This window comes from Oryctolagus cuniculus, chromosome 14 (genome assembly GCF_051225735.1).
Source record: "Oryctolagus cuniculus isolate XC-2025 breed Fujian yellow rabbit chromosome 14, ASM5122573v1, whole genome shotgun sequence".
Classification (NCBI taxonomy): domain Eukaryota; kingdom Metazoa; phylum Chordata; class Mammalia; order Lagomorpha; family Leporidae; genus Oryctolagus; species Oryctolagus cuniculus.
Window position 1 is genome coordinate 76,726,003 of NC_142880.1, and position 24,420 is coordinate 76,750,422.

General features: G+C 44.5%; 1 protein-coding gene across 7 annotated transcripts in view; it reads right to left on the reverse strand.

Moving 5' to 3' along the window:
- The window catches only part of ANKRD55 (ankyrin repeat domain 55), a 117,960-nt gene that overhangs the window by 88,558 nt on the left and 4,982 nt on the right, over positions 1-24,420 (reverse strand). The window contains exon 3 of one of the 7 annotated variants that reach the window (XM_089313174.1): positions 3,614-3,724. The exons of the other annotated variants lie outside the window; for them this stretch is intronic. The gene's annotated coding sequence lies outside the window, so the exon portion shown is untranslated. The remainder of the gene's footprint in view (positions 1-3,613; positions 3,725-24,420) is intronic. 7 annotated transcript variants of the gene reach the window in all.

Here is a 24,420-nt window from a genome sequence, read left to right on the forward strand (position 1 = left end):
GTACATGGACTTGGGGCGCAGGTACTGAATGGATTTATTGATCAATTCAGTGTGCATAAAGATGTGGAGTTTCTCATCCACTTGGGGTTTCACAGGAATCGTTCTGATGTTGAAGTATTGCGTCAAGGAGTTCTTTGCCCCACTGGAAGGGAGAAATCTTAAATTACAAGCGGGCATTTAGTCTAGAGGTGAAGATATCCATACCCAGTATCAGCGTACCTGGGTTCAATGCCCAGCTCTCACTCCTAACTCCAGCTCCCTGCCAATGCAGACCCTGGCAGGCAGAGGGGATGCACCTCTAGTGATTGGATTCCCGCCACCCATGTGAGAGAACTGGGCCGAGTTCCCAACTCCTGGCATTGGCCTGGCACAGTCCTGGCTGTTAAAGGCATTTGAGAAGGCAAGCAGTGGATGGGCGTTCAGTTGCTGTCTCTCCATCTCAAATGATTCTTTTTTGACAAAAAAAAAAAAAAAAAAAGCTTAATCTTGTAGAGGATTATGTTAGCCTACCTGGCTTTAGGAAGTTAAAAGTTAAGTCAAATGCTATTTTGAACACGCTTCCTCCAATTTCTCTTCCTTTTTTCTGAACCACTTTCTCTTCCTAGAAATGGCAGGTGTTGGAGTCACAGTTTTACTGGGGAACCCTGGAAGGTGAGGAGTGAGCGAGGGAGCAGGGTTTGTTTCGTTTGGACAAGAACAGACTTGGCTGGACATGACAGCTGTTTTCAGCTATGGAAAATGCAGGGAAAGACTGTTTAAGATTATTTTCTGCAGACCCAGAGTAGTTGTGGTGGGTACAGATTGGAATCAATGGGACTTCTGGGTCTCTGGAACTGTTGAGTGGTAGGTGGGGTTACCTTGGGAGCTGGTGTGCCCCTCATCACCCCCAGGTGGGACCAAACGTTCCTCAGAGATGATCTTGAGGGGACAGCTGTGAGGTGTGCAAGGCTGACCTCTAGGTTTCCTTCATGATTCACGTTCCATGTGTCTCACGTTTGTAGAGAAATAAACAACAGATTGTCAATCGTTGCAAGAACAACAGCTACTGGGCTGGGAGTGATTTGGAGAAGGGGGTCTTGTCCTGCGGCCATGTGTGAAACTGCCCCTAGTGTCTTGCTCTCTCGGAAATAGTTTCAGAAAACAAATGTAGTTTGGGCAGCTGGCCCGGTGCCAGCGATTGGACAAGTCCAGTTAGTGTGCGGCTCTCCAGCTTTGCACGTCCCGGAAGCCCTGCGGTGGCTGCTTGCTATCGTCTGGCTCTCCATGAATGCGCTCATTGTCTTGACTCTGCTTCCTTCCTCTTTGTTAACGATGCATTCTCAGATCGGACAGGATTCTTCCTTCTTTAAGTTTTCTTTAAAATTTCGCTGACCCTTTGAAGTGCCCAGTGTGCTTTCCACCCAGTCACAGATCAATAGCAGTTTCTGGGTGATTGTAATGAGGGTTCCTAGAAATTCTACAAACATAGAAATACAATGTGTTCTCACGACAATGGGGTCATTGCGGGGTACCTTGCTTGGATTTGTAGTTGTTTTTTAAAAGGAAGAGGCTAAAACCCAACTTGTTGAATGACTGTCCATCTTTTTACCTCTCTAGAATTGAATTTATGCCTATTTTGGCTGTTTGCTTTTGCCTTAATTATAGAAGAAAAAAATCCCAAACTTAAGATAGTGCAAGCAAGAGCAATGTTGAAAGTATTATAGACTCTTGGTAAATAAGTGCTTATTGAGTTATTAGCACATTTTCTCCCAACTGGCAAATCGAAGAGGAGGTGAATATAAGAAATAAAGGCCTGAGGCTGGCGCTGTGGTGTAGTGGGCTAAGCCTTCACCAGCGGTGCCAGCATCCCTTGTGGGCACCAGTTTGAGTCCCAACTGTTCCTCTTCCAATCCAGCTCTCTACTATGGCCTGGGAAAGCAGTAGAAGATGACCCAAGTCCTTGGGCCCCTGCGCCCTCATGGGAGACCTGGAAGAAGCTCCTGGCTCCTGGCTTAGGATTGGCACAGCTCTGGCCATTGTGACCATTTGAGGAGTGAAACAGCAGATGGAAGACCTTTCTCTCTGTTTCTCCCTCTCTGTCTGTAACTCTACCTCTCAAATAAATAAATAAACATCCTTAAAAAAAAAGAAGAAAGGCCCATTCTTCATAACCATTGGCCGTAGAATTAGGAAAATGATGGCATCAGGAATTTCTGTCCTTTCACAATTTTATAAGGCAGGCTGCTGGTCTTGGAAGCAGAGCTGAGCTCAGGGAGCAGGATCCTCAGCCTTCGGACATATGGCCATGTGCTGTAAGCACAACTGGTTCCTACAGTATCATCAGAGCTGTGAGTAGGTAATTTCATGTCACTAAAAAAGCGACAAAAGAAATGACTTCTCACTAAATAAGATTGGATTTCTCAGTTACACCTGGATCAAACATCTTAGCCAAGTGCTGGTGTGAACTACTACTCTGGGCATAGGTATCTGTTTTGTAAAATGAGAGTTGACTACACCCCTGGATCTAACATCGACTGTACAATAGAATCAGTTTGGGAGCTTTAAAACAAACAAAACCTGATGCCTGAGTCCAATAACCAGGTATCTGAATTTAATTGCATTGCCATTGTGCATAGTGCTTTATTTATAATATATTTTTGGATTACAAGAGTTATGAAAATACAGATAAGCCCAAGAAAATAGGGGTGGGTATTTGGTGTAGTGGTTAAGGTGTCACTCAAGACATCTGCATCCCATACTGCAGTGCCTGGCTTCCAGCTTCCTGCTAATGCACACCCTGGGGGGCAGCAAGTACTTGGGTCCCTGCCATCCACATGGGAGACCTGGATGGAGTTCCACTGGCTTTAGCCTGGCCTAACCCCGGCTGTTTGGGAAGCTTGGGGAGTGGAAGATTTTTTTCTCTCTCTACCTTCTAAGTAAAATGAAAATAAACAAATATTCTTTTAAAAGAGAACAAAAAATCACATATACTCAAAGCTCATCACTGTTGACGTACTGGAGTGTTGCATGGACCTGACTCACCTGGCTGGATGGGTCTCACCCTGCCCCACCTCTGTTCTGGGACCCTCCCTCACTCCGTGGCCTCCATAACGTCATGCAGGAGGCAGAGCTTGGAAACCCAAAGGATCTGGCCTTTCTGAGGGCCATCCTGAGCCTCCGCTCTCTGCATCTCTCCTGCAGCATCTAAACAGCCTCCTGCCCCCCAGTCCTGCATCTGCAATGGACAAGTCGAAAAAAGCAGCAGTAACGCAATCCAAAGGCCATGAACACGACAAGCCTGGGGGTGGTGTGTGCTGGTTGGACAGGGCAGGACCAGGCTGGTGATGCAAATCCCTAATCTCCCACACTGTGATCTTTCTGTGGATTGGAACCCAATAAAACTTGAAAAAAAAAAAATGGCTGGCATCCTCTGGGATCTTGCCGAGTTTGCCTCACACCAAAACACCAAAGCTATTATTTTGCTCCTTTATTAAGCACATTTCTCCTTTTCTTGGCTCCCTACTTCTTGCCAAAGAATTCCTTTCTATGATAAGGGCCCAGGTCAAGGGTGATATTTAGAGTATGTGACAGCTGGCTTGGTAGGGCCCACCACCAAGAGAGAAGGCAGGCCTACCTGCCGGAGCAGGGTCAACAGCTTCTCACTCGCTGGGTCATGGGGCTGTGTGTGCTCCTAGGGAGTGGCTAGAGCAGCCAGGATGGCACAGTCTCCACTGATCCAAGAGGCCTAGAAATAGTGCAGCATTGTCACAACCTGTAAGGAGCAGTCCACAGCATAGTGCTGGAGCTACACACCTGTATTCTTTCTTTACAAAAACACAATCATGCTTGCATCTAGTTTTGGTTTCTGCTCTTTTTTTTAAATTTTTTTCCAGTATTTTTTTAATTTAATAAATGTGAATTTACAAAGTGCAACTTTTGTATTGTTGTGGCTCCCCCTCCCCCAACCTCCCTCCCTCCCCGGCCCTACCCTCTCCCACTTCCTCTCCCATCCCGCCCTTCATTGAGTTTCATTTTCAGTTACCTTCATATACAGAAGATCAACTTAATATACACTAAGCAAGGATTTTTTTTTTTGGACAGGCAGAGTGGACAGTGAGAGAGAGAGACAGAGAGAAAGGTCTTCCTTTGCCGCTGGTTCACCCTCCAGTGGCTGCCGCGGCCGGCACGCTGTGGCCGGCGCACTGCGCTGATCTGATGGCAGGAGCCAGGTACTTATCCTGGTCTCCCATGGGGTGCAGGGCCCAAGGACTTGGGCTATCCTCCACTGCACTCCCTGGCCACAGCAGAGAGCTGGCCTGGAAGAGGGGCAACTGGAACAGAATCCGGCACCCCGACCGGGCTAGAACCCGGTGTGCTGGCACCGCAAGGCGGAGGATTAGCCTAGTGAGCCGCGGCGCCGGCCACTAAGCAAGGATTTCAACAGGCTGCCCTCACACAACCACACAAGGTATAGGGTATTGTTCAACTAGTAGTGTTGTTTTTAAGTTTCATAGTAAAACTCATTAAGGACAGAGATCCTACGTGGGGAGCATGTACCCAGTGACTCCTGTTGTTGATTTAACAATTGGCTCTCTTATTTATGATGTCAGCAATCACCTGAGGCTCTTGCCATGAGCTGTCTAGGCTATGGAAGCTCCTTGAGTTCACCAACTCTGAACTTGTTTAGTCAAGGCCATATCACAGTGGAGGTTCCTTCCTCCCTTCAGAGAAAGGCACCTCTCTCCTTGATGGCCTGTTCCTTCTGCTGGGGTCTTGTTCACCAGGATCTTTCATTTAGATTTTTTTTTTTTTTTTGCCACGTGTCATGGCTTTCCATGCCTGTGAGACTCTCCTGGGACTTTTAGCCAGATCCGAATGTCCCAAGGGTTGATTCTGAGGCCGGAGCGCTATTTTGGGCGTTTGCCATTCTATGACTGCTGTGTGTCCTGCTTCCCCCGCAGGATCATTCTCTCCCTTTTAATTCTATCCTTCATTGTTTGCTTACACTGGTCTTATTTGTGAAATCTCTTCGACACTTACCCTATCTTTTTGATCGGTTGTATATTTATACTTATCACTTTACCAAGTGCACTGGCATTGGCACCTGCCTCCTTGGTACGATTGAGTTGAAATCCCCTGGCACATTTCTAGTTCCACCATTGGAGGTAAGTCCAAGTGTCTGCTCTTTTTCACTTAGCATCAGATCACAAATGTTTTCCCCTGTCTTAAGATGAGATTTGGAAAGTTTGGTTGTGGATTGTGGCATAAAATCCCATTGACTGGACTTAACACCGTCAACCTAATAATTTTATTACTATTGGACATTTAAATACTTTCCTTTTTTGTGATTATATAAATTCTGTTGCTACTATGAATAATGTTATAACATTCTCACATCATGTTTGTCTTCTCATATATATTTTTAATGATTATTTACTTATTTATTTGAAAAGCATAGCACAGAGAGAGGGGGAGAAATAGAGTGAGAGAGAGAAAAAGAGATCTTCCATCTGCTGGTTCACTTCCCAAATGGCCACAATAGCCGGGTCCAAGCCAGGCCCAAACCAGGAGCCGGGAACTCCTACATGGGTGTCAGGGACCCAAGTACTAGGGTCATTTTCTGCTGCCTTCCCAGGAGCGTTAGCAAGAAGATGAATCAGGCACAGAGACTCTGGGACTCAAAATGACGCCCCGACGTGACGTGCTGGCATTGCAAGTGGTGGCTTAACCTGCTGCGCCGCAGTGCCGGCCCTTCCCGGTGCCTCCTTCTTTGATTATTTCCTCCAGACACAATCCTAGAAGTGAACGGAGGACTCAATGGATGTGATGAGGGCATCAAGTTGCCCTTGGAAAGTTGGGCCAACACCTGCGCTCCAGGCAGAGCCCGTGAGCCAACGTTGCAGTCACCCTCAATGCCAGCGCGCGGTACTGTTCGTAAAAAATTAATGCTGATGTAAAGGAAAGAGAACAGTATATCATTCCGCCTAGTCTTTTATTGTTCCCAAGGGAGAACTTTTTAACGTTTATGGCCATATTGTGAATTATCTGTTGGTGTTCTCTCTAATTATTTCAGAGGATTCGTCTTTAATTGATTTGAAGGCGATCTGTACCTGGTGAAGACACTGATCCTCCATCTGCTGTCCCTGCAGTTACCTTTCTCTGTTTGCCACTGAATGATGCACTGGCTTCTGAAAGGCACAGTTCCAGCACTTAGCCAACAGTCTGTGACTAGCACATTTTAAAACTCATTCCAGTGCTTTTGTGATTAGAAAAGCCATCCTTGTGCAAACTTACTTACATGTTAGCTTAATGGGGCATTTCAAACTTTGTTTTTGTGCTCTGTAATTCATCTCTTCCGGATAATGAATTACTGGGTACACCTCCCTTTCCCTGCTCATCTGTGATGGCATGCTTATCACATGCTGAGTCATCACTGACACACTACAAGGGCTCCTCCCGTAGCCTGCTCCCTGGAACTGTGGCTGAGAGGGAGGGCAGGGACCCCCCAGAGCGGCCCTCTCTGCAGTGGTGTCGGCATGAACCTGGGGACGCGGCCAACGTGCGCCTCAGTCACATTCCAGAGAGGCTTGTGGTCAGGGCACAGTCAAGGTTCTTAGCAGAGGTTTGAATCCTGGAGTTGCTGAAGGAATGAAAGAATCAGTGAAAAATGCCGAACTGTCACTTCTACAGAACAGTGTTGTCCCCTGGCCGCACTCACTGTGGTGGCATTGCCCAGCGGGTGTTTGGCACCCTGGCATTGTCTGAATCACATTCAATGCTTACGCAGGCCAGCAACTTTGCTAAGCACCTTCTGTCAACCAGCTCGCTTAATTCTTTTGAGAACTACAATTATTCCCATTTTGTGGATGAGGACACTGAGGCACAGAACAGGAAGGTGTGTGTGTGTGTGTTTGTGTGTGTGTGTGTGGTGAAACTCCAGACACAACTGCAGGCTTCCATGCTCTGGGCACCAGGCCCTGTTGTCTGTAACTGTCTGTTCCCTCCCAGGCAAAGCCGCAGTGTATTCTGGTGAACTTGTGACCCATTTGGTGCTGGCTAGACGTGCGGCATTCCCACATTCCAGCCCCTCCCACTCACTGCAGCCCAGATCCGCCCGCGCCCAGTTGCACAAGCTGCATGGCTCCGCGGCCTGCCTGGCAGTCACCACGCTGCCAGAGTTTATACTCACTGGAGCAAAAATAAACTTTCCACATTAACCAAAGATTGGAAGCACAACTGTGAAGAGCTGCTTGCACACCAGGGAGGGAATTAGAGCCAGTGTTAATAGCATCAAGGTCTCGAGCAGGATCCAGCCAACGGTTCCCAAAGGCTAAGAGAAATGGCAGGCGACCAAGGGCCAAATAATTCTCTTCCTGAAAATGGGGAGAACACTGACATTTTGCTAATTTCTTTTCTAAGGTTAGCCTAAACTAGTAAAGACACACACACACACACACACACAGAGGCTGTTAGAGACCAACTCAATGTAGGAACACAAAATTCCAAGTTTTAAACTGAGTTCTGCTGGATCAAATTCAGTTGGGTACTGAAAGAGTGATACATCATGGCCAAATATAGTTCATTCTAGAAAGTAAAGATTTTCTGATTTGGGGCTGGCATGGCACAGTAGGTTATGCCGCCCCCTGTCACACTGACATCCCATATTGGAGTGCTAGCCTGAGTTTTGGTTGCTCGACTTCCAATTCAACTCACGGCTAATGCACCTGGGAAAGAAGTAGAAGATGGTCCAAGTGCTTGGGCCCCTGCCACATGTGTTGGAGACCCAGAAGGAATTCCTGGGTGCTGGCTTCACCCTGGCCCAGCCCTGGGTGTTGCAGCCATCTGGGGAGTGAACCAGCAGATGGACGATCTCTCTTTCGCTCTCTGTCACTCTGGGTTTCAAACAAATAAATAAATCTTAAAACAGATACTTTGATTTAAGGATATCCATTGATAAAATGTCACAACAATAGAACAATGGGAGGGGCTGGCGCGGTGGCTCACTTGGTTAATCCTCTGCCTGCAGTGCCGGCATCCCATATGGGCACTGGGTTCTAGTCCTGGTTGCTCCTCTTCTAGTCCAGCTCTCTGCTGTGGCCCAGGAGTGCAGTGGAGGATGGCCCAAGTGGTTGGGCCCTGCACCCGCATGGGAGACCAGGAGAGGCACCTGGCTCCTGGCTTAGGATTGGCGTCCCTCCAGCCATGGCAGCCATTTGGGGGGTGAACCAACGGAAGGAAGACCTTTCTCTCTGTCTCTCTCTCTCTCACTGTCTAACTCTGCCTGTCAAATAAATTAAAAAAAAAAATAGAACAATGGGAAAGTACGTTATTACATGAGCAAGGGCCAGAAAGGCATCTGTTATCTGCTCCTAAAAAAAAAATCTTAGAAGATTACATTCTCAATATGATTGAGAACATTTAGTTCAAACTGATTGCAAACATCATACCTAACTGAAAGAACACAGACGGAAAGACGTAAGAGAAACTCTTAAGTAGTACAATAAAATATGAAATGAAAAATGAGATATTATTATAAAGGCACAAGAAAATAATCATAAGAACAGCAATTACAGTTGACCCGTGCTCCAAGCATCATCTTAACAGCTTCACTTGAATTGGGCCAATTATTCATGTCAGCAACTTTACGAGGTCAGTGGTATCTTTAGTCCATTTCTGGATGAAGAAATTGAAGCCCAGACAGGTTTGATAATTTTCCTGAGATTGCACAGCCATGAAGTGGGCAGAGTAGCATTTGAAATCAGTTCATCTAACCTGGCGCCTGCAGCCTTAACCCCTGGGAGGCGTTGCCCCTCATCCCTGAAAGGAATTAATGATCCAGATGCAGAAGAGAATGAACCACAGGACGAGCAGAATTGATGATCTGAGGCAGCCAGACAGATTTTAAAATAGTGTAAGACTGGAAGTTCTTTGGTAAGTCATAGAAAGGGGAGAATACTGTTGCGGAGCAGTGGTTTTCCTACTTTCTACTTGTTGAATTCTTCATTAGGTGGAGGGTGAAGCTTGTGATTATAAAGACAATTGGCAAGTATGTCACTATAAAAATTAAAAGAAAAATAAGAGAAGGAGGGAGTGGGAGTGAGGGAAGGAGTGTGAGAAGAATCACTGTGCTCCTCTAACCCACTGTTGGTGGGAATGCAAACTGGTCAAGCCACTATGGAAGTCAGTCTGGAGATTCCTCAGAAACCTGAAGATAACCCTACTGTTCGACCCAGCCATCCCACTCCTTGGAATTTACCCAAAGGAAATTAAATTGGCAAACAAACAAGGTGTCTGCACATTAATGTTTATTGCAGCTCAATTCACAATAGCTAAGACCTGGAATCAACCCAAATGCCCATCAACAGTAGACTGGATAAAGAAATTATGGGATATGTATTCTATAGAATACTATACAGCAGTAAAAAAAAAAAAAAACAATGAAATCCGGTCATTTGCAACAAAATGGAGGAACCTGGAAAACATTATGCTGAGTGAAATAAGCCAGCCCTAGAGGGACAAATATCATATGTTCTCCCTGATCGGTGACAGCTAACTGAGCACCAAAAAGGAAACCTGTTAAAGTGAAATGAACACTATGAGAAATGGCAGCGACTTGATCAGCCCTTGCCCTGACTGTTGATGAACAATTTAATACATTATCCCTCTTAGTATTTTTTTGTTTTTTCTACTTAATACTATTGGTTGAATTCTGTAATTAATACACAGTTATACTTAAGTGTTGAAACTTAATTGAAAAGTGATCGCTGTTAAATATAAGAGTGGGAATAAGAGAGGGAAGAGATGTACAATTTGGGACATGCTCAAGCTGTCTTGCCCCAAACGGTAGAGTTAGAAACAAACCAGGGGATTCCAATTCAATCCCATCAAGGTGGCATGTACCAATGCCATCTCACTAGTCCAAGTGATCAATTTCTGTTCACAATTGATCATAATGATAGGACTAAGAGTCAAAGGGATCACATAAACAAGACTAGTGTCTGCAAATACTAACTGATAAAATCAAAAAGGGAGAGAACGATCCAACACGGGAAGCGAGATACACAGCAGACTCATAGAATGGCAGATGTCCTAAACAGTACTCTGGCCTCATAATCAGCCCTTAAGGCATTCGGATCCGGCTGAAATGCCCATGAGAGTATTTCAGGCATGGAAAGCCAAGACACTCTGGCAAAAAAACAAAAACAAAAACAAAAACAAAAACAAAAACACCTAAATGAAAGATCTCTGCAAGTGAGATCCCAGTGGAAAGAACAAGTCATCAAAGGAGGTACCTTTCTCTGAAGGGAGGAGAGAACTTCCATGTTGACTACGACTTTGTCTAAATATGATCGGAGTCGGTGAACTCAAAAGGCTTCCATAGCCTTGGCAACTCATGACAAGAACCTAGGATGATTACTGATGCCATAAACAAGAGTGTCAATTTGTTAAGTCAACAACAGGAGTCACTGTGCACTTACTCCTCATGTAGGATTTCTGTCCTTAATGTGCTGTACATTGTGATTTAATGCTATAACTAGTACTCAAACAGTATTTTTCACTTTGTGTTTCTATGTGGGTGCAAACTGTTGAAATCTTTACTTACTGTATGCTAAACTGATCTTCTGTATATAAAGAGAATTGAAAATGAATCTTGATGTGAATGGAAGGGGAAAGGGTGCGGGAAAGGAGAGGGTTGCGAGTGGGAAGGAAGTTATGGGGGGGAAGCCATTGTAATCCATAAGCTGTATTTTGGAAGTTTATATTCATTAAATAAAAGTTAAAAAAAAAAAGAAAGAATCACTGTGCTCCTAACACTGTATCTGTGAAATACAGGAAATTTGTTGCCTTTTGATAAATTAAAAAGGAAATTTAAAAAGAGAGAAATAACCATCACAATGAAAATACAAAAGATCCAGGAATAAAAATCACCAAAATACTCTTACTCTAAACAGAACTTCACTGAAAGATCTCAGAGGAGAGTTAATGTTAAAGAAACACACCTTATGTTCCTAGATGGGAAGACTAAGTAGCACAAGCAATTTTCATTGTTACCAGACTTAGGTTTAATGCCATCTTGATCAAAGCACCAACAATGCTTTGGGAGGAGAGGTCAAAAGCACACATATTAGCTTTCATTTGTGAAAATAAATGGAGAACCGGATGCTTTAATGAGGAAAAATATATATATTTTAGAATTTGCTTATCAATGTATAAAATCTCCCTGGAAGAGTACACAAGAAACTGGTTACATTGTTTTGCTTCCAAGGAGGGAACTGGGGTGGCTGCAGGGAGGGGAGGGGTGGATTATTCATTGTACATTTTTTATCACCCCATCTATAATGGGGCCAGTGTTGTGACACAGCAGGTTGAGCTACCACTTGCAATGCTGGCAAAGGAGTTCTGGCTTGTCGTTTGGAGGAGGTGGGTGCCTGTTTGAGTCCCAGCTGCCCCATTTCCAATCCAGCTCCCTGCTAATGACCTCGGAAAGCAGCGGAGGATGGCCCAAGTGCTTGGGCCCCTGCACCCATGGAAGAGACCTGGAGGAAGCTCCTGGCTTCTGGCTTCAGCCTGGCCCAGCCCCAACTGATGTGGCCATTTGAGGAGTGAAAGAGTGGATGGAAGATCTCTCACGGGTCTCGCCCTCTCTCTCTCTCTGTTGCTCTGCCTTTCAAATAAATAAATGAATCTTAAAAAAAAAAAACCTGCAAAATTTAGGGGTTGGGCAGTGTCAGCCCTGATGCCCAGGTGTTAAACTCTATGGTCCTGGGTAGAGTCCTTGAGACTCGTCATGTTGCCTTAACCCTTTAGGGTATCAATACTTGCCTTTCTCTTCTCCTGAAAGTGCAAAAATTTTTGAAATCTGTGTATAGGTTTTTATAATACACATTTTTTCATGAACTTTTTGAAGACCCTTCACTTGCATGGATTTCAAAATTTTTTCACACCAAAATAAACTTATCTTTTATTTCTCTTTCCCATGAACATTTTGAAGTGCCTTCCAATTCTAAAAGTGCCACTATTTTAAGGAAAATGCCTGCAGGCTCTATCCTTAATCTGGCTTCTGCTATGGCACCTGCAATAAGCCATACTCGTGGTCTATGTTGTGTCAGCCTGGCTGTGGCCGAAACTCTAGGACCCCATTTTTAATAACATCAAGTGGTCAGAAGGCTAACAGTATGAATTCACGTGAGTTCCAGGTGCCTGTCTCATGGTTTTAGCAATGAGACTGCGTCTTCAGCTACTGTGGTAATCCAAAGATCCAAGATGTGGTCTCAAGGTTAAAGTGGGTGGAACCATGACCACAGTGCAGGAGGGCAAGGATGAAAGAATGCCGGGTTTTTTTTGTTTGTTTGCTTTTTGTTTTGTTTTTAAAGTCAGAGTTACACAGAGAGAGGAGAGGCAGAGACAAAGAGAGAGGTCTTCCATCTGCTGGTTCACTCCCCAGATGGCCACAACGGCCAGAACTGTACCGATCCGAAGCCAGGATCCAGGAGCTTCTTTTGGGTCTCCCATGCGGGTGTAGGGGCTCAAGGATTTGGGCCATCTTCTACTGCTTTCCCAGGCCATAGCAGAGAGCTGGATTGGAAGAGGAGCAGCCGGGACTAGAACCAGCGCCCATATGGGATGCTGGCACTTCAGGCCAGGGCATTAACCTGCTGCACCACAGTGCCACCCCAACCCCCTTTTTTTAATCAACTGCTGTTTCCTTGTGACCTTGGCTGCAGGGTTGGGGCTCTCTGAACTGTGTATCAGAGAAACACCAACTTATTGGGCAGAACGAATGGGCTGAGTAAGAGAATGAAAATTATCACTCTGCCTTCAGAGGTCTCTGAGATGGAAGCTAAGCCCTGGCCTTGCCACCCCGGGCTCCTATCACATTAGCTGCACGGGTCACAGTTCAGTGTAATCACATCCTTTCAACCATCACCCCCTCAGCATCCTTCTGGGATGTTGGGATCATTCTCTGCCCCAGAGGCAGGTTGCTATGGAGACTGGCTCCCCTCCCACCCTGGTGCACGGGGTGGAGGTCTCAGGCAGAGCTCTTTGCAAAGGGGAGCCCAGCTCTGGGGAGAAGATAGCTGGCCCAATGTAAGCAAAGCAGAGAGGGTCTCGAGTGCTCACCACCAGTCCTGGTCACCGTCACCTTTCTTCCATCTGCATGCTAGGTGTCACAAAGGGGTTGATGAGGCGGGTCTCCATACTAGAAGGCATATCTTGGTGTAAAGGGGAATATGAGGAGGGTCTTGTGGGGGTGGGGGTGGCAGAAGTCTGAGATAAAATGGCAGCTTTGTCCTTTGTCCTGTGTGAACTTGGGCAAGTCAGGTAAACCATACTAAAAATAGAATCTGTCTCAAGACTTCAGCACTGTGCTGTCACATGGGAGGGGGCTTAACAAACCAGGGTGACTGCTGTTCCCCTAACAGTGGACATTGATTAACACCCTAGGCCTGGTTCCCATTGTTCTTCAGAAGTCACTCAGCCAGCCCAGAGCATGAGTTGCCATGGATTTGTCTCGGGGAACAGGCTGGGACTAGGAGACCCTGAAGAACACAGTCCTTTGCCAGTTCTATGTACAATGCATTCATACATGTCTGAATTTTTTACATTGCTTAATTTTTTGGATTAAGCTAGTATTAATTTCACAATTAGGAAAAATAGCATTTTAAACTGTTAGAACCAGTTGACATCTAGTACTTACAATACCTCTATCCCCAAATGATCACTACAAAGGATTAAAGCAATGCTAGGACAACTGAAGGCAGGCACAACCTCATCTCTGCAGTGTTCTGGCTGTGAATGTACAGGATACATTGAATTGTGAGGAAGCCACTGCCAGACATGAAAAAAAGGAACTTGGTATTTAACACGAGAGACATTTTCCAAAATGTCAGTGTCATAAAAGAGAGGCGGTCCAAGATGGTGGAGTAGGGAGGGAGTTTACTCTTTTACTAGAGAGTCCAGGAGAAGATAGTTTTAAAAAAGTGGAGAGAATACAGTTTCAGGGAAGAGTTTGGGAGAAAACAGCAGAGGAAACTATGCAGATTAGAGGGACAGAGTGGACCCACGTGGAGGGCGTGGACGCGCACAGCTCAGGACTCCAGTGGCCAAGAGCGTACGCACCGCAGCAGCCCAAGCCACTGGTGATAAAGCTGCAGGAAGAGCCTGGAGGGCACCTGGCTTGGAGCTCCGTGGAGGATAGTGTACCTGCCAAACTAGAGGAGGGGAAAAAAAGAAAAAAGGAAGGACACGTTTCTCCCTCCTTGATCACTTTACAACAGTGTCCTGTAACAAGTGGATAGAGCAGGTGCCATTCTGGACATATGTAACAGCTGTGCCAGTTTGTGTTCACACCCAGCAACCAGCCAAGTGGAGACTCCTGACTCTGGTGAGGTGAACTAACAGGGGGCTGGGAGCTCATGACAGTGGGAGGCTTCTGTGCTGGGACTGAGAAAAAAAGCTGAGGCTGTGTGGGAGGACTCAACGGTGTGGATGGGACTTTGGGCAGTTACTGAGAGAGACTCCAGATGCTCAGGGTTTCCTACACTTCCTGCTGGGGAATCTGAACTTACACGGAGGACTGCACAGATCCATTGTGTGGTCCTTGGGGCAGACCAGCTGAATATTATACCCTCTGGGACTAGTGCACAGGCACTGGTCTCCTTTGAGGAGAGGAGCTCAGCTGAGCAGAATACACTTCCCTTTTGATTAAAAAAAAAGAGAGAGAGAGAGAGGAGATTTACCACACCAAACCCGAGTGTGTCACCTTAGACATGCCATTTCCTCTAGAGAACTGAACAGGCCACACCCACCACAAGCCTCTAGATATTCACTGAAAGCAGACACTCCACATATCTACAGAGGAATAGTATAAAGATAAAAGCTGACACAGCAAAAAAAAAAAAAAAAAAAAAAAAAAAGAAGAAACCAATGAGTGTTTCCACAAATGCCAAACAACAAACGTACCAATTCAAGAAACAAGAATAAGGAAGACAACATGAAACCCCAATAGAATACAACAGGGCCGGTGCCGTGGCTCACTTGGCTAATCCTCCACCTGTGGCACCGGCACCCTGGGTTCTAGTCTCGGTTGGTGTGCCGGATACTAGTCCCAGTTGCTCCTCTTCCAGTCCAGCTCTCTGCTTTGGCCTGGGAGGGCAGAGGAGAATGGCCCATTAAGAGATCAATTCAGCAGGAAGATGTAACTACTATAAATATAAATTTATCTAATTATAGGGCATCTGACTATTTAAAAGAAATGTTAAAGGATCTAAAGGGAGGCATAGATTCCAATACAATAGTAATAGGGGAATTCAATACCCCACTTTCAGCAATGGATAGGTCAACCAGACAGAAAACCAGCAAGGAAATAGCAGAGTTAACCAACACTATACACCAAATGGACCTAACAGATACCTTACAAAACTTTTCATCCTATAGTTGAGGAATAAACATTCTTCTCATCAATGCATTGAACTTTCTCTAGGATTGACCACATGCTAGGCCACAAAGCAAGTCTCAGCAAACTCAAAAAAATCAAAATCATAGCATCCATCTTCTCAGACCACCATGGAGTGAAGCTAGAAATCAGCAACTCAGGAATCTCTAGAGCATATGCAAACACATGAAGACTGAACAACATACTCCTGATTGAACAGTGGGTCATAAAATAAATCAAAAGAGAAACAAAAAAATTTCTTGAAACAAAAAAATGACAACACAACATATCAAAACTTATGGAATAGGCTGGCGCCGCGGCTCACTAGGCTAATCCTCCACCTTGTGGCGCTGGCACACCAGGTTCTAGTCCCGGTTGGGGTGCAGGATTCTGTCCCGGTTGCCCCTCTTCCAGGCCAGCTCTCTGCTGTGGACTGGGAGTGCAGTGGAGGATGGCCCAAGTGCTTGGGCCCTGCACCCCATGGGAGACCAGGAGAAGCACCTGGCTCCTGGCTTCGGATCAGCACGGTGCGCTGGCCACAACGCGCTGGCTGCGGCGGCCATTGGAGGGTGAACCAACAGCAAAAGGAAGACTTTTCTCTCTGTCTCTCTCTCTCACTGTCCACTCTGCCTGTCAAAAAAACAAAAACAAAAGAAACTTATGGAATATAGAAAAAGCAATGTTAAGAGGAAAGCTTAATAGCAATTGGTGTCTACATCAATAAATTGGGAAGGAAGGAACCAAATAAATGAGCTATCAATGCATCTCAAGGATCTGGAAAAACAACAGCAAACCAAACCCAAAATTAATAAGAGGAAAGAAATAATTAAAATTAGAGAAGAAATTAACAAAACGGAATAAAAAATATAAAAGATCAGCAAAACGAAGAGATGTTTTTTGAAAAAAAAAATCGACACACCATTATCCCAACTAACCAAACAAATGGGAGAGAAGACCCAAATCAATAAAATTAGAGATAAAACAGGAAATGTAACAACAGACATCACAGAAATAAAAAGAATCATCAGAAGTTACAACAAAGAGCTGTATGTCAGCAAAATGGGAATCCTAGAAGAAATGAATAGATTTCTGGACACATACAACCTACCTACGTTGAGCCATGAAGACCTAGAAAACCTAAACAGACCAATAACAAAGAGAGAAATTGAATCAGTAATAAAGGCTCTCCCCACAAAGAAAGGCCCAGGACCAGATGGCTTCACTGCTGAATTCTACCAGACGTTTAAAGAAGAGCTATCTACAATTCTTCTCAAGTTATTCAAAACAACTGAAAAGGAGAGAACTCACCCAAATTCTATCTACAAAGCCAGCATCACCCTAATTCCTAAACTTGAAAAAGACACAACAGAGAAAGAGAATTACAGACCAATTTCCCTGATGAACATAGATGAAAAAAATCCTCAAAATTCTAGCCAGTTGAATCCAACAACACATCAGAAAGATCATCCACCCAGACCAAGTGTGATTTATCCCTAGTATGCAGGGATGGTTCAACATCCCCAGGTCAGTATATGTGATACATTACATTAACAAACTGTAGAACAAAAACCATATGATTATCTCACTAGATGCAGAGAAAGCATCTGATAAAATACAACACCCTTTCGTGATGAAAACTCTAAGCAAATTAGGCATAGAAGGAACATTCTTCAACATAATCAAGGCAATCTATGGCAAACCCACGGTCATAGTCATATTGAATGGAGAAAAATTGGAAGCGTTCCCACTGAGATCTGGTACCAGACAAGGATGCCCACTCCCACTTTTGCTATTCAATATAGTCCTGGAAGTTTTAGCCAGAGCCATTAGGAAAAGGAAGGAAGGAAGGAAGGAAGGAAGGAAGGAAGGAAAGAAAGAGAGAAAGAGAGAAAGAGAGAAAGAGAGAAAGAGAGAAAGAGAGAAAGAGAGAAAGAGAGAAAGAGAGAGAGAAAGAAAGAAAGAAAGAAAGAAAGAAAGAAAGAAAGAAAGAAAGAAAGAAAGAAAGAAAGAAATGAAAGGGATACAAATTGGGAAGGAGGAAGTCAAATTATTCCTATTTGTAGATGACATGATTCTATATATAGGGGATCCAAAAGACTCTACCAAGAGACTATTGGAACTCACAGAAGAGTTGGGTAAAGTAGCAGGATATAGCGTCAATATACAAAAATCAACAGCCTTTATATACACAGACAAGGCCAAGGCTGAGATTGAGCTTCTAAGATCAATTCCATTCATAATAGCTACAAAAAAATCAAATAGCTTGGAATAAATTTAACCAAGGATGTAAAAAATCTCTACAATAATAATTATAAAACATTAAAGAAAGAAACAGAAGAAGATAAAAGGAAAAATCTTCCATGTTCATGGATTGAAAGAATCAATATCATAAAAATGTCCATTCTTCCGAAGTAATTTACAGATTCAATGTGATATTAATTAAAATACCAAAGACTTTCTTCTCAGATCTAGAAAAAGTGATGCTGAAATTCATATGGAGGTACAGGAGACCTCAAATAGCTAAAGCAATCTTGTACAACAAAAACAAAGCTGGAGGCATCACAATACCAGATTCCAAGACAAACTACAGGGCAGTTATAATTAAAATAGCCTGGTACTGGTGCAAAAGTAGATGGATAGACTGGTACAAAAGTAGATGGATAGAGACACCAGAAATCAATCTAAACATCAAAACCAACTTATATTTGATCAAGGAGCTAACACCATTCTCTGGAGCAAGAATAGTCTCTTCAACAAATGGTTCTGAGAAAACTGGATTTCCACATGCAGAAGTATGAAGCAAGACACCTACTTAATACCTTACACAAAAATCCACTCAACATGGATTAAAGATCTAAATCCACTACCCAACACCAAGAATTATTAGAGAACACTGGGTAAACCCTGCAAGACATTGGCACAGGCAAAGACTTCTTGGAAAAGATTCCAGAGGCACAGGCAGTCAAAGACAAAATTAACAAGTGGGATTACATCAAGTTGAGATGGTTCTGTATGGCAAAAGAAACACTCAAGAAAGTAAAGAGGCAACTGACAGAATGGGAGAAATTATTTGCAAAGTATGCAACTGATAAAGAATTAATAACCAGAATATAAAAAGAGATCAAGAAACTCCACAACAACAAAACAAACAACTCAGCTAAGAGATGGGCCAAGGACATAAACAGACATTTTTTGATAGAGGAAATCCAAATGGCCAACAGGCATATGAAAAAACATTCAGGATCACTAGCCATCAGGGAAATGCAAATCAAAACCACAATGAGATTTCACCTCACTCTAGTTAAAATGACTTTACTACAGAAATCAACAAACAACAAATGCTGGTGAGGATGTGAGAAAAAATTACCCCAATCCACTGTGGGTGGGAATGTAAACTGATAAAGCCACTGTGAAAAGTAGTATGATTCTGGAAAACATTATACTTAGTAAAATAAGCCACTCCCAAATGGGCAAATACCATATGTTCTCCCTAATCTGTGAGAACTAATAGAGCACCTAAAATGAAATCTGTAGAAGTGAAATTGACACTTTGAGAAGAGATGAACTGAGCTGCCCTTGTCTTGACTGTTGAGGAACAGTTTTTTTTTTCTTCATACTATTTGTTGCACTCTTTACTTAACATAGAGTTAATCATATGTGCATAAAGTCAATTGAAAATAGATTTCAGTAAAAAATAAGAGTAGGAATGAGAGAGGGAGGAGGAAGTTTGTAACTGTAAGCTGTATAGTTCTGTGTATATTTGTATGGACTTACCTCTAAGGGTAAAGTTTAAAAATTTGTCATAGTACTTCAAATCCTATTAAGCTTGACAGTAAAAATGCCATCTTAATTGTTGAAGTGATCATATTAAGTGTTAAAGTGAACATATAGATAGGATTAAGTGTTAAAGTGATCATATAATAGGATCAAGTTCCTGGCAATAATAATAGAATAAAAGGAGAGAATGTTCCAGCATAGGAAGTAGTCCACACAGCAGACTCAGAATGACAATCACTTTAAGTAACACTCTGACCTCAGAATCAGCCCTTAAGTCTTTCTGGCCTTGCTGAAAAGCTCATGAGCACATTTCAGGCGTGGAAAGCCAAGACACTGTGGCAAAAAATGTTCTACATGAAAGTTTTCTGTGAGTGAGACCAAGTGGAAAGAAGTGGCCATCAAAGAAGGATGTACTTTTCTCTAAAGGGAGGAGAGAATTTCCCTTTTGCTTATGGCCTTTGTGGACTCAAAAGGTTTCCATAGCCTAGGCAGCTCATGTCAAGAGCCTCAGGTGGTTACTTAAGTCATACATAAGAGTGTTAATTGTTAAATTAACAACAGGATTCACTGTGGACTAACTTCCCATTGAGGGCCTCTGTCCTCAATGAGTTGTATTATGAGAGTTAACTGTAAAACCAGTTCTCAGGTTTGTGTGTGTGTGTGTGTGTGTGCAAACTGTTGAAATCTTTTCTTAGTATAGAGTTGATTTTCTATGTATAAAGTTAATTGAAAATGAGTCCTAATGGAGAACGGGATTGGGAAGGGGAAAGGAAGGAGGAGGAGTAGTGGGAGTGTGGGAGGGAGGGCGGGTATGGTGGGAAGAATAACTGTATTTCTAAGTTGAACTTATGAAATTTGAAATTTTTATTCCTTAAAAATAAATTTAAAAAAATAGTCAATCAACAAACTATATATATATATATATATATATATATATAGGAGAAGACCAAAGACATGTGCTAAATGCAATAGCTATGTGGCACTCGATTCTGTGTGGGCAATGTGGGGAGGCAGGGAGATTGTGCTAAAATGCATGATTGGGTCAGCAAACAAGACCGTAATGCAGACAGCTGATTAAACGAAAATGCACACACACACTGAGGCAGGGAGACAGACAGAAGGAAAGACAGAACAGAAAGAGCAAAGGATAAACAGTGAGGAGGGGTATAATGTCAACATAAGTGAATCTGGGTAAAATATACACAAGTATTCTTTGTATTATTTTTGTTCTTGTACCATTTTTATAAGTACAAAATTATTTTCAAACAAAAAGTTAAAGGATTATAACATTATTAAATACCACGTGCAGCTATTTGTATGATCTAAGGACACATTTAGAAATGGGAATATCTCCTGTGTGGACTGCAATGTCTTCCCTTCTCTCCCTCCCCCAAGATGCCCAAAGAAAGCAAGCATTGCCTCATCAGAAAGCAAGTGCCATTCTCAAGTTTCACAAAGAGAACAGGAAACTATGCATTAGTTCAAAGTTAATATTAGGGTGAAACCTTCATGACTTGGAAAGAGAAATCAGAAAATGTGAGAGGCAGATCACGCATGACGTAAGGGGGTCTTCTGGATTGGCCAACACCACACTGGATACCCACGGCCTTCCTGAGAGTTACAAGTGTGCCCACCCTCCACTCCTCGTCAGATGGGGTCTTTCTGAAACATGGTATCCGGCCCACCCACATCCTCTGTTTTACATCAGTCTTGGGCATCAGCACGCGGGCCCTCATCTTCTCACTTTGTCCCAAATTCAGAAATGGGTGAGATGATTATTTCATAAAAAAAACAGGTACAAGTTTAGTGGTTTTTCTTTTAGGCTCCATTAAATTTTTTTTGCATAAGCATGGCAGTATCAAGGAGAAAATCTGGCTCTCAGGTACCCAACATGGCTGTGAATGAATTAAAGAGGGAGGGAAACCATCCGAGCTGCTGAATTTTGCACCAGAGGCTGAGCTGAGGTTTAGCCTTCAAGAGCTGATCTGGTCAAGTGTTGGGAAACACTAGCAGGGTTGACCCAGGAGACGTGTTGCCATGTGGGCCTTCATTCCCTTGGAGACGACCCCTGGATCCTTGCTCTTGGAATACACACTCTGGCAAGGGATCCCTCCCTGGGGACAGTGGGGCTGTCCTGGGGTGAACACTACCAATGCCGTTTCTCCCCTAGCCTCTGGTACTGAATCACTTGCAGTTTGATGGCTTTTAGGGATGTGAATGGCATTTGTTTAGCTAAGATCCTCAGGGGCTGGCTTCCTTCTTCCCTCCCTTCCTTCCTTCCTTCCTTCTTCTTTTTAAAGATTTAGTTATTTATTTGAAAGTTGGAGCTACAGAGAGTGACATACACACACACACACACACACACACACACACAAAGATGGGGGTAGGAGGAAAGAGAGAGAGATAGATCTTCCATATACTGGTTCACTCCCCCAAGTGGCCACAATGATCAGGGCTGGGCCAGGCTGAAGCCAGGAATATCATCTTAGTCTTCCATATGGACAGGAGTGGCCCAAACCCTTGGGCCATCTTCCACTGCTTTTCCTAGGTATATTAGCAGGGAGCTGGATCTGAAGTGGAGCAGCCTGGATATGAACTGGCATACATATGGAAGCTGGGATCACAGGTAGCTGCTTTACCCACTATGCCACAATGCCGGTACCAGCAGGGGCTTCTTTCTGTATGTTTCCATAGGAGGAGCCACTTGGGTAGAAGGTGAGAAATGCTCAGATTATTGGAGGCAGAGCGTTTTGTGGTGGTAAGAGATGGGGGCCAGAGCAGACTCTCAAAGTAGGGATCTATCAGTCTTTCCCAGTAGCTGGTGGATGGCCCCTAAGAGGGCAGCACCGAGAATGAGGCAGAGAAGGGCAGGTGCAGGCTTCCAGCAGACAGGTTTGCCCAGGGCTGGTCTTGAGTGGGCAAGAACATTAGAAAAAGATCCTTCTTCTCTGTCTCCTGTTCCCTCTGCTCCTCTTCCTTGCGTAAGAGAGGGAGGAAGCCAAGCATTTTCTCAGAGGCCACGGATCATCTGTGTCTGAAGCAGCAGACTGGTGGTTTCCCAGCCATCTCCCCTCCTCTGGACAGTCCGAAGGTCACACAGGTCTCCTCAGTGCTCCTGGGTTTCACTCCAGGCTCCTCTTCAAGGTGTCTAAATCTATGACCATCAACAGGGCAGAAATCGCTGCCCTTTCTCCTGTCTCCCGTGCCTGCCCTTCCCCAGCTCTTTCCTCAACCCCCTTTCACAATCTGCTTATTCTTTCTTTAGAGGCACCTGATTGTCACGCCAAAATGGTAACTTTTTGTCTAGCATTTCCCTTTTAGATGAGAAGTTGGGATTTAAAACCCACACATCTGTATGTGTGGGAGCTTTAAAAATCCACAACACAATGGAATGACAGCTTGATTGTGAAAACAAACGCTCTAGTTTTAAAAAAAAAAATTTATTTATTTGAAGGGCAGAGTTGCAGAGTGGCAGAGGCAGAGAGAGAGAGAAAGAGAGAGAGAGAGAGAGAGAGAGAGAGAGAGAGAGAGATCCTCCACCCCCTGGCTCACTCCCCAGATGGCTGCAATGGCTGGAGCTGGGCTGATCCAAAGTCAGGAGGTAGGTGTTTCTTCCAGGTCTCCCACATGGGTACAGGGGCCCAAGGACTTGGGCCATCTTCTATTACTTTCCCAGGCCATAGCAGAGAGCTGTATTGGAAGTGGAGTAGCCGGGACTTGAACCAGTGCGCATATGGGATGCCGGCACTGTAGACTGGGGCTTCAACCCATTGTGTCACAGTGCCGGCCCCAAATGCTCTAATAATTTGATTTTTTTTTGCTGATATGTTATTTTTAAAAATTAAACGTAAGAGTTGACCAAGGAAGAGAGACACCCTTTAGTAGAAAGACCATGGACTCTGGAGTCAAACAAGTTTAGACTGGGATCCCAGCTTTGCCATTTTACTTGATGGTAATGTTGGGTAGGTCACAGTCTTTTTGAATTTCCTCACTGGAAAAAGAAGGTAGTAATAGTGGGGCTGATGGGCTGAGGGTAGGACGTGGTCCATGTACGTCCTTAGCACAGAGCCTGGCTCTGCTAAGTGCTGAATGAACATGAGCTCTTCCCATTACGTAATGCATACAGTGGGCTTGCACAGTCTGCACCAAGTGCATGCTTCCCCCCACCTCTTTCTTATGTTAACTTTCCATAGAGCTTAAATGAGAATGCATTTTTACCAAAAACCAATGCATGACTTTTTTGTAGTTCAGGCGACGGGTTGAATGGTGGCCCTAAATATATGGTCACCTCCTCCTCCCCTGCACCTATGACTATGATCTGACATGTAAATGAGCAGCCTTTACATTCTATGTGAACACATGGGATTAAGCCAAAGACCTTTCTAGGAGTAGTTTGTCCTGGATTACCTGGGTGGCCCCTAAAGGCAATCATACTTGGCAAGACTGAAAGAGAGGGAGTATGAGATAGACACGCAGAGGAGAGACACACAGAGGAGAAGATTCTGGAAGACAGAGGCTGAGACTGGAGGGACTGAGGCCCTACAGCTTCAGACTGGAAGAGGCAAGGGAAGATTTCCCTAAAAGCTCTGGCGGGGGGTGCCCTCTACTGACACCTTCAGTTCTGCCTTCTGATCTGCAGGAGAACACATCACTGGTGTTTTAAGCCACCCAGCTTGTGGTCACTGTCACAGCAGCCCCAGGGCACTGACACACTACGTTGCTCTGGGCTGGAAGACCGCCCTCGCAGCAACGCCAAGAGAGAAGGCCACAGAGGTGCACCTGCAACCCCCGCCCCTGCTCAGCTCAGCCTTGTCCAAGACCGGGCCCCCTCACTCAGACACAGAGGGGTGGGCCAGGTCCTGGGGGCCCTCCCTTGTCTCTGAGTTTCTCTCTGAGGCCCAGGCATCTTTCAGGCAGAGCAAAGCCTTTCTTCCCCTAAGAAGTGAGAGAGCTAAACATGCAAGCCTCCTCTGTTACATAACAGCTTGACTTCAGCAGGAACCTCTGCGTTCTGTAGTAAATGATTTTACTACAGGTTCTTCCCTGCGTGTGGGCTTGGAGAGGGAAGACAGCCAGGAAGAGCGCGCATGTGGGGCCAGTGCTGTTGCCATGGTGAAAGCAAAAAGCAAAGCCAGAGGCGGGGTGCTCCAAAGCCCCCTGCTTCCTCCCTCCCAATTCTACAAACAAGCCGGGGCCCAGCCCTCATCCCTGTGGCCTGCCAGATAACT